This window comes from Tachyglossus aculeatus, chromosome 8 (genome assembly GCF_015852505.1).
Source record: "Tachyglossus aculeatus isolate mTacAcu1 chromosome 8, mTacAcu1.pri, whole genome shotgun sequence".
NCBI lineage: Eukaryota > Metazoa > Chordata > Mammalia > Monotremata > Tachyglossidae > Tachyglossus > Tachyglossus aculeatus.
The window spans coordinates 24,885,863-24,899,450 of NC_052073.1; the positions used below are offsets into that span (position 1 = coordinate 24,885,863).

The window sequence follows — 13,588 nt, forward strand, 5'->3', positions numbered from 1 at the left end:
CTCAGTGGAAAGAGCACGGGCTTTGGAGTCATAGGTCATGGGTTCAAATCCTAGCTCCGCCAACTGTCAGCTGTGTGACTTTGGGCAAGTCACTTCACTTCTGTGTGCCAGTTACCTCATCTGTAAAATGGGGATTAAAACTGTGAGCCCCCCGTAGGACAACCTGATCACCTTGTAACCTCTCCAGCGCTTAGAACAGTGCTATGCACATAGTAAGTGCTTAATAAATGCCATCATTATTATTATTATTATAAAACTGTTCATTCAATCATGTTTAGTGAGCACTTTCTGTGTGCAAAGTACTCTACTACATGCTTGGGAGGGGTACAATATAACAACAGACACATTCCCTGCCCTTATAATATAGATACATTATATATCTATATATAGATATCTATATACACACATATATATATATATATACATATATATTATTGCCTGGCTATTGCCCCTACTGCTTCTTCCAATGAGTCTTCCTCTTCCTGCTCAAGAAGAGGCGGAGAAGGTAGAGTGAAAAACTTGTGAGAAACAGGCCTAGCTAGGGTTGAGGGTACTGGACTATAAACTTGAGAGCAAGGATCACATTTAGCAACTGTCTCCGTATCCTACTCTAGTACAGTGCTCTGCACATAGTAAGCGCTCAGTCAACACCATCCATCTGTGCTCTGGTGGGACAGAGGAAGCAGTGGATTGTCAGCAGTATTGGAGGGCCTCTTTCTCGCTGGGCACTGGTGCTGGGGAAATTTACAGAAGATGATAAAGCTTTCTGGAATCTCAAGGAGTTTGCCGTCTAATGGGCGAGACAGGCACTCAAGACAATGCGAGCGATGTATCTAGATAAAGGCGCAAGCTAAGGGCGAAAAATACAAGAGTACAAATCATATTTTTTCCAAGGCACGGTATGCTTTTATGTTGAGCGAATGACTTAACTAGGGCAGTAGGGAGGAGGGAGAAATATGGGCAAGCTTATACACGGAGGGGGGCTTTTAGTAGAGTTTTGATGGGGAATTGGGAGAGCAGTCTTTGCTTTGACAAAGAGGTTTTGAGTCCTTTAAGACTGTAAGCTTGTTGTGGGCAAGGAGTGTATCTGTTATATTGTTGTGTGGTATTCTCCCAAGCACTTAGTACCGTGTCCTGCATACATTAAGCGCTCAGTAAATATGATTGAGGGTATTGCAGAGGGAGTTGGCCCAAGCGTGGCTTTAGGGAGGTGAGATGGGTGAGTAGGCTTGGGAAAATCATGGGAGAATTCCCTGTTTGGTTTTTCTGCTTGGGAAACGATTCTTTCACTGCCAGGGTAGAGGAGAGGGTGGAGACGGGTCATTGGCAAGAAGGCGGTTGCGGTAATGTAGGTTTGTGGGTAAATAGTGCAACTAGGTCTGTGGCTAAAGGAAAGCGAAAGCGATGGGTCCAAAATAGTGGCCTTAATGACATTGAGCACTTCTATTTATTATTATTATTATTATTATTATTATTATTATTATCAGTCGTATTTATTGAGTGCTTACTGTGTGCAAAGCACTATACTAAGCACTTGTGCGTTTGTACGGAGCACTGTTCTGAGCGCTAGGGAAAAATACACAGGTGAAAATTAGACAGGATTCCTGGCGTTAAAGAGGGCTCACAATCTGAGAATAAGAGAGGAGAAAAGGGCTGGGTAATGGACACATAAGGAAGGTTGAAATTATAAAAACAGTATAAAAGAGAAGGGCGACCATGTACCAACAAGAGAAGCGATGTGGGCTAATGGCTAGAGCTCTGGCCTCGGAGTCAGGAGGAATTACAGATATGTACATATATACACAAGTGCTGTGGGTTCGGGGGAAGTGGGTAGAGCAAAGGGAGCAAGTCAAGGCAATACGGAGGGGAGGGGGACCTGAGGAAAAGGGGGGCTTAGTCTGGGATTCATTCATTCATTCAATTGTATTTATTGAGCACTTACTGTGTGCAGAGCACTGTACTAAGCACTTGGGAAGTACAAATTGGCAACATATAGAGATGGTCCCTACCCAACAGTGGGCTCACAGTCTAGAAGGGGAAGACAGAGAACAAAACAAAACCTATTAACAAAATAAAATAAATAGAATATGTACAAATAAAATAAATAAATCTGTTAGTGGCCTTTTGGGTGGAGGAATGGGATCCCCCAAATGGTCACCATCCCCACTAACACGGGGCTTCTGGTCACCTTGGTCAGGAAAAATTGGCCCGGAAAAAGAGACCGGTGGATTGGCCAGAAGGGTAGGTGAACTGGTGAGGTCTTAAACCTAGCAATCCAGCCGGGTCTTAAGAGATTGTACAGGGCTAAGGAGAAGGATGACAGAGGGGATGGAGACGGCCAGTGGGGCCTGCCTGTTTGAGAAGTTTCGATCCAAAAAGGAGGAGAGACCAGACCAGGGCCATGGCTGGATTTGAGAGAGTTGTTTCAGATTTCGGGTTTTGATCATGTTTGAAGGCTGAAGAGAAGATGTTCCAAGAGGCAGACGATGCATGGAAAAAGGATGGTGGGAGGGGGGTGTTTCTTTTTAAATATGAGTGGGTTACTAGGGTAGATGGTTGGGAAGCAGCAGGGTTTGGGAATCAAAAGGACCTGGGTTCTAATTCTGACTCTACCACTTGTCTGCTCTGTGACCTTAGGCAAGTCATTTCACTTTCCTGTGCCTCAGTTACCTCATCTGTAAAATGGGGATCAAGACCGAGCGTCATAGGGGACAGAGACTACGTCCGACCCGATTAGCTTCTATCTACCCCAGTGCTTAGAAGAGTGGTTGACCTGCAGTAAATGCTTAGCAAATACTGTCATCATTATTCCTGTTATTATTATCATTAATAAAGATTCCTGGGGGGAAATGACACGTGTTAGATTCAGTTTTATCCATGGATTAGGCAACTGGGAAGGAAGAGGTGGAGGGAGGGACAGGAAACTCAAGGAGGAAACTGAAAATCTGAGCCAGACATGAGCTACCCCCGGACCTGGGAAACAACAGGGGACGTGTCTACCATGAAACTCTCCCAAGTGCTTAGTACAATGCTCTGCACACACAATAATCACTCAGTAAATTCTGTTGATTGGTATAGCAGACAACCTCCAGATCTGGTCTTCCTACTTCCCATCTCAGTCCATTTCCTCACCCATCCCCCTTTCCTTTCCTCTTCTGCCCGGCAGGCTGTGATTGCCAGGGAGGGAGTACAGCGGGGGAGAAATGGTTCAGGGCAGTTGGGATAAGTGGCATTGTCTATCTGTGGTAAGGTTCAAGTTGAAGGAAAAGTGAAACATTGTGAGTCGTGGAGTCAGGAACATTTGTCTAAGCAAGTACAAGGATAGAGAAAGCACCAGCGTGGGTTGAGTGGAGGGGGTTTCTGGGAGTGGACACTTGAATCCAGGGCGGAGTAGAGACGGGTGAAATCAGGCGGGCTCGGAGTAGATGGTTGCAGTTAGGAGACCGAAAATCTATGAGGGCCGAGAGACTTGGCTCAGAAACGGGATTGTGGCATTTGGGCACAGGAAGTGGGGAATACCGAGGGCTCGATCCCAGTGGTGTACCCGCCCGTGATGAAGTCGGAGGTGTGTTTCAGTCGGTAAGCAGCCGATTGAAGGTGGAGCCGGAGGGTTGCAGAATCCTCGGGAGGGAGAAATCTTCAAAAAAAAGCCAGGCTGGAAGATAGGCTGGAGAGGAGGATTGTCAGGGACGGCGGTGGGGTGTCCGTAGGCCCGAAATAGCCGTGCCCCCAGGAGGCCGGTAGCCAACAGTTCCCTGATGGCGTCGGATGTCAGAGGCAGATGGGCCGAGCTTTAAACCTTGAGCAGGGAGCGGGGTGCGCTGAGAGGGGCTGTGCCGCGGACTGGGAGAGGGCCAGACTCCCTCCTCACCTCGTGAGCGATAACCTCTTCCAGCCAGAGCAGCAGTGTGACCGAGAGAGAGCCGGGCAAGAGGCCCAACTTTTCTCGGGCCTGCAGGTTATTCCCATTTGGCTTATTCTATGATGGCTTGGGCCCGGTACCAGTAAGGGAGTCGTTTCTGATGGGAATGGTTCACTGTGCAGCTTCCGTGCAAGAGTGAAAGATTGGAACTGACAAGCCTCTGTGATACAAGCCCGTCCCGTCTTTCGTTACGGGCAGGATGTGCTGCCTTGGAGATCTGATTAAAAAGAAATAACAACTTGGTATCTGGCAAGAGCCTTCCCTTGGAAGAATAGAAATGCGTGCCAGAGTTTGAACGTCCTTCCTCCTTTCCTTAAAGTCTCCTTGTCCTCGCTTTCAGCGACTTTATGACTAGCTTTGTTTGTTCCTGGACGTTCCAGTCGGACAGACCCGGCCCTCTGAAATCTGTGGAGAAAAAGTCATAGAAATCTGATAATGTGCGTGTTTAACTGGGAGGGGTGCGGACAGAAATGGAGAACGATGAGGAGACGCAGTTTGGGGGACGTGTGTGTGTTGGATTTCTCCGGTGAGCCGTTCAGAGGTGTGGGAGCTCCCACTAAATCAATCTCTCCATTTTCCTGTCCTGAGTGTTCATAATTATACTTAATACCTGCTTTATAGGAATGTTGAACTAAGATCATTAAAGGGATGCGTGTGTGTGTGTTTTATATAAATATAATTTTTCATACCACATGTGTATATTAAGAAATAGCACCAACTGGTAAAGGAATAAAGCTGGAGACAGGGAGGGGAGCCACCCCTAGACCTGGTTGGACCCAGGAAAACAACGGGGGATGTGTCTATCAACTCTGTTATATTAGGCTCTCCCAAGCGCTTAGTGCAGTGCTCTACACACAGTCAGTGCTCAGTAAATTCGATTGATAGAGCGGACAACATTCAAACCTGGTCCTCCCTCTTCCCTTTTTCCATCCCAGTCCATTTCCTCAACTATCCCCCTCTCCTTTCCTCTTCTACCCGGCAGGCTGTGCTTGCCAGGGACGGAGTACAAAGTAGCAGAAATGAGCCTTATAATCTCCCTCCACCTCCATGCCCGGCTTGCAGCTTGGCCCCGGAACCCTGGTTTTGTTTTTGTTTGCTTTTTTTTTCTATCCTGGGACCGCAGGCAGCAGAGACGTTTGCTCAAACCAGCTCCAAAACTCCCAACCTAAAAATAGCCTCCGGACCTTGGGAGCCGGCTGGCCGGAGCCTAAATGCCACAGCTGTCAGAGGCCGGTGATAAGTTGCAGCTGAGTTGCCACCTGACCTCTAGGACAGGGGCAGTTTTGCAAAATTGAGAGAGCATTTCGCCTTCCTCTTGTTGGTAAAAACGCCCCCCAGTTATTTCTCAAGCAACGAGTGAAATACATTGTTTTTTTTTTAAAGTCTTATCATTTAAGAGTGAGTAGTTGGCCAGCCCCCTATACCCTAACATGGGTACGAGATTATTAAAATAGCATCTGGCATGAGTGTGTCTTAAATATTTGGTTTAATTTATGTATATAGGGTTTGTAAAGTTCTGGATGTCCGTATGTCCTTGTTTTCAGCGTATTGGTTGTTTTATAATATTATTAGGTGCAAAGCACTGAACTAACCAGTGGGAAAGAATGCTCTGGTGAGAATTAGACAGAGTTTCTGTCCCACAAGGGCTTCACGGCCTAAGAACGAAAGGGACAAGGGGACAGACACGAATGGAAAATATGAAACAATCAGCCATATTTATTGAGCGCTTACTGCTTACAGAACACCACACTTACCCCTTGGGAGAGTAATCAATAAGTCATATTTATTGAGCAATTACTGAGTGCAGAGAACTGTACTAAGTGCTTGGGAGAGTTTAGAATAGTGCTCAGTGCTTAGAACAGTGCTTTACACATAGTAAGCGCTTAACAAATATCATCATCATCATCATCATCATCAATCGTATTTATTGAGTGCTTACTATGTGCAGAGCACTGTACTAAGCGCTTGGGAAGTACAAATTGGCAACATATAGAGACAGTCCCTACCCAACAGTGGGCTCACAGTCTAAAAGGGGGAGATTATTATAATGTAGCAGAGTTGGTAGACGCGGTTCCTGCCCATAACAAGCTTACAGTCTAGAGGAGGAGGCAGAAATAACTTGTTTTGTTTTATCTGTCTCCCCCTTCTAGACTGTGAGCCCGTTGTTGGGTAGGGACCGTCTCTATCTGTTGCCGATTTGTACTTCCCTAGCACTTAGTACAGTGCTCTGCGCATAGCACTCAATAAATAGGATTGAATGAATAAACTACAGATAAATTATGGGTATGTAATAATAATAATAATAATAGTAATGGTTTTTGTTAAGCACTTACTATGTGCCAAGCACTGTTCTAAGCGCTGGGATAGATGCAGGTTGTCCCATGTGGGGCTCACAGTCTTAATTCCCATTTTCCAGATGAGGTAACTGAGGCACAGAGAAGTGAAGTGGCTTGCCCAAGGTCACACAGCAGACAAGTGGCGGAGCCAGGATTAGAACCAACACCCTCAGACTCCTAATCCCATGCTCTTTCCACTGAGCCGCGCTGCTTCAGAGGTGCCTTGAGGACAATAACACAAAATAACAGAAACAAAATCAACAGGAGATGAGGACCGGAATAAATACAAAAGTAAGTTAAAAGCAGTGGGATCATGTGGCTCGAAGAGCTGAGATTTGGACTTCTGATAGTTACAGTGCCAGCTGAGATCTGCCCTGTCGTCCTGCATCTTGGGGAGGCGGCCCCCTGCCACTCTCCCATCTTTCCAGCATCCTTCCCGCCGGGATGGAGCTAGACAGGTCAACGTCAACACTTAAAGGACAGGAATCGTGTGGTGTTAACTAGTGGGGGACAGCCCTCAGCCTGAATTTGAAATATTTACTTAAAAATCTCATTTTTAAAAAATCAAAAAAGTGAGATAGAATAAGAATAATAGTGGTATTTAAGCGCTTACTATGTGCCAGGCACCGTACTAAGCATTGGGGTGGATACAAGCAATCAGGCTGGACACGGTCCCTGTCCAGTGTAAGGCTCATAGTCTCAATCTCCATTTTACAGATGAGGACACCGAGGCCCAGAGAAGTGAAGCGACTTGCCCAAGGTCACACAGCAGACAGTGGCGAAGCCAGGATTAGAACCCATGACCTTCTGATTCCCAGACCTGTGCTCGATCCACTACGCCATGCTGCTTCTATATATCATCCATTGGCGTGGTATTTACCTGGATGATAATAATAATGATGGTATTTGTTAAGCGCTTACTATGTGCAAAGCACTGTTCTAAGCGCTCGGGGGGATACAAAGTGATCAGGTTGTCTCAAGTGGGGCTCACAGTCTTAAACCCCATTTTACAGATGAGGGAACTGAGGCACAGGGAAGTTCAGTGACTTGCCCAAAGTCACACAGCTGACAAGTGCCAGAGCTAGGATTCGAACCCATGACCTCCGACTCCCAAGCTTGTGCTCTTTCCACTGAGCCATGCTGCTTAATGATTGCTTACGTGCCTCCTTAAAGGGTAAAGTTCTAGGGAGCAAAAGTGTCTCTCTGCAGCACTTAGTACGGTGCTTTGCAAACAGTAAGCGCTCAATAAATACAATTGAATGAATAATAATAATAATGGCATTTATTAAGTGCTTACTATGTGCAAAGCACTGTTCTAAGCGCTGGGGAGGTTACAAGGTGATCAGGTTGTCCCATGGGGGGCTCACAGTCTTCATCCCCATTTGACAGATGAGGGAACTGAGGCCCAGAGAAGTGAAGTGACTTGCCCAAAGTCACACAGCTGACAATTGGCGAAGCCGGAATTCAAACCCATGACTTCTGACTCCCAAGCCCGGGCTTTTTCCATCTCTAAATTACATAAGTGAATATTCAGTTGTACCAGAGGGAGCCAAGTTTATCAGACTCAAACGCCAAGCAACCATACCTTAGGCCCAGTTGGGTAAGCCTGCTGTGGACAGGGAATGTATCTACCAACTCTGTTAGATGGTTATTGCATACTCTCCAAAGTGCTAATACAGTGCTGTGCACACAGTAGGCGCTCAGTAAATATGATTGATTATCCGGAAAAATGTCAGGGCCCTGTTCAGCTCTTCATCTTCCCCAAGCAGAAAATTAAGCCTAGTTGAACATCTAGTATACTGAAGCCCCCGTTAATCAGTTTTTTGCTGGGGGTTGTCATTAGCAGTTTACATCCTGTTTGAAGTACGGTATGTATCATATTTACTCGCATAGCTCCCCCCATATGATTATGGTTAAATCAGACTTCAGTAGTTTCCTGTGCATTCAAGCACTTAATGCCACTTAAAGGCTGTAACTGCCTTGGGTGGGTGTTTTTTGCACAATTTTTGCTATATGAAAACACGTCCGGAGCCGTTGGGCCAGTCATTTAAAAACTGAGTCTAGCAGTAAAGGTGGGAGGGGAGAAAAGGAAGGGGAGAAGAAAGCAAAAGATAAGAGGATACTTTGTCCACTTGTGACTGCTTCTCATTTTTTTGTTACATCTCCCAAGTGCTGCGTACAGTAGGCGTTCACCGAATTAAAGCCCCCTCCCTGTGGGTTGGTGTCTTCCTCCTGGAGCTTGCCATTATCAACCTTTAGTCCAAAAAAAAAAAAACCCACCAAGAAACCTCTTATTTCATCCTCAGAAGTGAGATTGGGGCAATTATGTGGAGGAGGCAGCATAATGGAAAGAGTTTGAGATTGAAAGTCAGGTTGTAGTTCCAACTCCTCTTCTTGCGTGCTGTGTGACCATGGGCAAGTCGCTTAACTTCTCTGGGCCCCAGTTTCCTCACCTGTTAATGGGTGATAAAATACCCGTTTCCTCCGTCATAGATCCTGGGCCCCGTGTGAAACGCGACTGGGCCCAATCTGATTCTCTAGGACCTTCCACTAGTAGTCGGCACATAGCGCTTAATAAATGAAAATCATTATTTTTGTAGGAATTAAGGCAGTAGGTAAAATAGAGGGCTGGTGATATTCTGGCTTTTTATCCCTCTGGTATTAATCGGCACTGTTTATAGGGAGGCAGAACTGTAGAGTTTTATTTCCTATTGCAAGTGAGGCACTGTGGCTCTGGGAAAATGTGTGTGTGTTCACTTCTCCACCCGTGAAATGGGAATAATATCTACCTGGCACACGTGGAATCATTTATATGAAAGTGCCTTGAGCAGTTTGGAGGAAGGGTGCTGTGTAAATCCAAGATAATACTGTGTTACTCTTTGTACTAAATTAATTATATGGGAAGCACCATAGCCTAGTGGAAAGAGCTTAGGAGTCAGAGGACCTGGGTTCTAATTCTAGCTCTGCCAATTGCTTGCTGTGTCACCTTGGGCAGGTCACTTAGCTTCTCTGTACCTCAGTTTCCTCAACTGTAAAATGGGGATTATGTTTGTACATATTTATTACTCTATTTTACTTGTACATATTTATTCTACTTGTTTTATTTTGTTAATATGCTTTGTTTTGCTGTCTGTCACCCCCTTCTAGGCTGTGAGCCCGCTGTTGGGTAGGGACCGTCTCTATATGTTGCCGGTTTGTAGTTCCCAAGCGTTTAGTACAGTGCTCTGCACACAGTAAGCACTCAATAAATACGATTGAATGAATGAATGAAATATGTGTTCCCCTCCTACTTAGGTGGTGAGCCCCTTACGGGACAGGGACTGTGTCCAATCTAATTAACATTTACCCACTCCAGGTTGTAGAGTGGTGTATGACTCATAGTAAGCGCTTACCAAATACTATAAGGAAGGAAAAGAAATTAAGCTTGTTTATATCCACACGTATTGGCGGCTTTTAATACTATTCTCCTGCATCCATTCTGGAATGGTTCATTTCCCACAGGTTTTCCGTAGTACTTGGTAGGGTTTGGAACTTCTGTTTTTTAGCTGAATATCCAGAAACTAATCCAGCTATGTGTTTAAAAGATGAGAAGTCTCCTTGCCATACTCACTGGAATGCCCACAGTTATTATGGTTAAATCACGCTTCACTAGTTTCCTGCGCATTCAAGTACTTAATGCCACTTAAAGGCTGTAACTGCCTTGGGTGGTTGTTTGTTTTTTTTCTTTTCCCCTCACGTCTAAATCTGGACAGGACAAGCACCAGAAGGAGTGTTAATGGATGGGGCTGTACTGGTAGGATTGGCGATTTTTGGAAACGAGGGTTTCTCACCTGAAATGGTGGAGGCTCTGAAAAATGCAGCACACCTGCACTAAGGTTGAGACGGCATACTCATCCCACGATCTGATCTGGTTTTGGAGAGTCACTGGAACTGTCACTGTATCATCTGTCTCCTCCTTTAGACTCTAAGCTCGTTGTGGGTAGGGATTGTTCTCTTGTACTCTCCCAAGCGCTTAGTACAGTGCTCTGCACGCAGTAAACGCTCAATATATACGACTGACTGACCGTAACCAGAGTCCCGCCTCTGAACCCATCCTGGGACGCCTCACGTCTCCATGCGTACCCAGCTGAATTTTGGAATTTTTCCATTGCCTCTTCTGTTTGATTATCCCATTGCTGCCCTGGAGAAACTGAAGGCATTTATTTGCCAGCGTTCTGGCAGGCTAGTTGAAAATATAGGGGTGGGGTGGTGGGAAGAGGGTGTGTTTTGGGTGGGCGGGGGGTACAGCTGCTGTTGACAGCAGGTAGGTATTAAATGGATTTCTGGGTCAGCACACAACAAGGTGCGATCTTGAGGGGGAAAAACACACACTGTTTGTACTAGCTTAACCTAATGCTTCTAAGTCGTACCATGCTGAATTGCAGAAAAACCAAAAAGCTAGTTGCAAATTCAGTGGCCTTTTTTTTAATCAACAACCCCATGCAAATTCAGTGACTGCAGCAGTCCTGAATTGAGTCCGTACTGTTATCTGTGTCTCTGCTGTAGCTACCCCTATTTTTACAGGGTAAGGGGATTGAAAGCGGAACTTCTCCTGAACTTGACCCCCACATTTGAGAGACCGTCATTGAAAAATTATATAAGCCTTTCTGCAGGTCATCAGTAGTGGATTTTCAATCAATCGTATTTATTGAGCGCTTACTGTGTGCAGAGCACTGTACTACGTGCTTGGGAAGTACAAGTTGGCAACATATAGAGACAGTCCCTACCCAACAGTGGGCTCACAGTCTAAAAGAATTTTCCAGCCGTTTAGGCCCCAGCCTCTAATGCTTTTATAATGACTGTTTCTAGGACTTTGGAGGACAGATATCTCCAGATAAAGGGAGTGAGCAGAGGCCTAGCCAGTGAAACCGCCGGAGAGATAAGAGGAAAACCGGGAGAGAACTATGTCAGAAAAAGCAAGTTTAGGAAGTGCGTCTAGGAGAATGGAATGATCCGTATTTTCAAAGGCAGCCCAGAGGTCAGGGAGAATTGAAATAGAGTTAGTATATTTTGCAAGGATGGAGGTCATCGGTAACTTTGGAGAAAGCAGTCTCAGTGGCAGCTAGAGGACAGAAAGCAGTTTGTAAAGGGTCAAGGAGAAAGTTGGAAGTGAGGAAATGGAAGCAATCTCGGTAAAAAACTCATCTGAGGAGGTCGAATGGGAATTGGAAGAGGGAGATGGGACGTTAACTGGATGGTGGACTGGGATCCAGAGAAGGAATTTTTGAGACTGGGAAGTGTTGGAAGGTAGAGAAACACTGTGGCCTAGTGGAAAGAGCACAGAACTGGAGTTCAGGAAATCTGGGCCCTAACCCCGGCTCTGCTGCTTGCCTGCAGTGTGGTCTTTGACAGCTCATGTAACTTTTGTGTGCCTCATCTTCCTTGTCTGTAAAATGGGGATAAAATGACTCTTCTCCCTCCCTTTAGGCTGCAAGTTCATTGTGGGATAGGGGCTGTGTCTGATCTGTCCATACCTCAGTGCTTGGTGCAGTTCTTGGCCAGTAGGAAGCACTTAACAAGTACCATTTATATTGTTGTTAGGTCTCAAAGGTATGCAGGTCTTGAAAGGAAGTAAACATTACTCATTTTATCTTCATTTCCATCGAGGTAACATTTAGAAAGGACCCAGGGCTATCTACCCTTTCAGATCCATGCTTCACTTGTCTAAGCCCAGTGAGGTAGAGAGTGGACGTGTATAGGGGGCGAAAGTTGGAATTGTTAGCCAGGCCAAGACCGATCATTTTGGTGGACTAATTTTTTATCTTCTTTCATAAACCTACTTTGTGTGGCCGACTCCTTATTCAGGGCTGGATTATCCAGTTTGTGGGTACCTGGGCCTCTTTGTTTTCCTTTTTCCAACCCAGATAGTCACTTAGCCAGGCCCATTTGAATCCGATCCAAGTGAGATAGGCGGAAGATGGAGGCCTGGAATGTGTGGCTATCATGTTCAGACGCTATGTCGGACTAAGGAGAGGATTGCAGTGCCAGGAGGTTGCCAGCAAGAGATGGGCAGCTTAGTGCTTTGTCCCCACCGTGGGGAAAGGTGGGGGCAATCCAGAATGGTAATTGACTGTGTAGAGATGGGCAGAGGGCATCATCCCGTCTAGATTGTGCCTGTTACATCGTAAACTCTCTCAAGCGCTTAGTACAGTGCTCTGCACACAGTAAGCGCTCAATAAATACAATTACCTGACTGACAGACAAGTCATGGAAAAGAAGGCAGTCCTGGGAGTCACAAGACCCAGATTTTAATCCCAGCTCCGTCTCACTTCTGCTGTGTGACCCTGGGCAGGTCAGTTCACTTCTCTGTGCCTCAGTTCCCTCATCTGTAAAATGGGAAGACTGTGAGCCCCAAGTGGGACATAGACTGTGTCCAACTTGATTACCTTGTATCTACCCCGTCGCTTAGGGTTACAGTGCCTGGCACATAGTAAGTGCCCGTACAAAAATAAATAAAAAGAAAGGAAGTCTAGGATAATTGAGGGAGACAGGAGATGGGATGAATTGGGGAGAGGCCACGGGGCATGGTGTAGCAATGTCGTGGCATTTCCGAAGGGGAGCTGTTAGCAGAATGCTGACGGGTTCACCCAGGTTTTTCCTCCTACGATCCAGGTCTTCCCAGATAGAGATCCTTTCCCAGATCCCAGCCCGGGATCCCTGAGATGCATAAGCTTGCTGTGGGCAACGAGGGTATCTGTTTATTGTGGTACTATACTCTCCCAAGCGCTTAGTACAGCAATCTGCACACTGTAAGCACTCAATAAATACGATTGACCTACTGATTGACTCTCCTGAGGACAGTCCAATCTGGGTCACCCCAGGTGCTGAGGACCCCGGGCCAGTCACAGTTGAGAGGGCCCTCAGCCCTAGTTGAGTGACCCCAGAGAATCTACCGTCCTCCTCCGCAGAGAAATGGTTCATTTCCACACAGCTGGTGGCCCCCTTTTACTTTTTATTTTTTTGATATTTAAGCACTCACTATCAATCAGTCATATTTCTTTAGGGCTTACTGTGTGTCAAGCACTGTAGAAAGCGCTGGGGTATCCAAACTAATTAGATTGGACACGGTCTCTGTCCCATACGGGGCTCACTGTCATGATCCCCGTTTCTTAAACATAGGAACTGAGGCCCCGAGAAGCGAAGTAACTTGCCCAAGGTCACCCAGCAGACAAGTGGCGGAGCCAGGATTAGAACCCAGGTCCTCCTGACTCTGAGAACTTTGCTCTCTCCACTAGGCCATGCTGCTTCTCTGTGATTTCAGTTTTTTCATGTCAGTTTGTTTCTGTAAGTA

The 13,588-nt window shown here is 46.0% G+C and overlaps 1 protein-coding gene across 4 annotated transcripts in view; it reads left to right on the top strand.

Annotated features, from left to right (window-relative positions):
• The window catches only part of RALGAPB (Ral GTPase activating protein non-catalytic subunit beta), a 105,744-nt gene that overhangs the window by 23,834 nt on the left and 68,322 nt on the right, over positions 1-13,588 (top strand). The window lies entirely within an intron of this gene.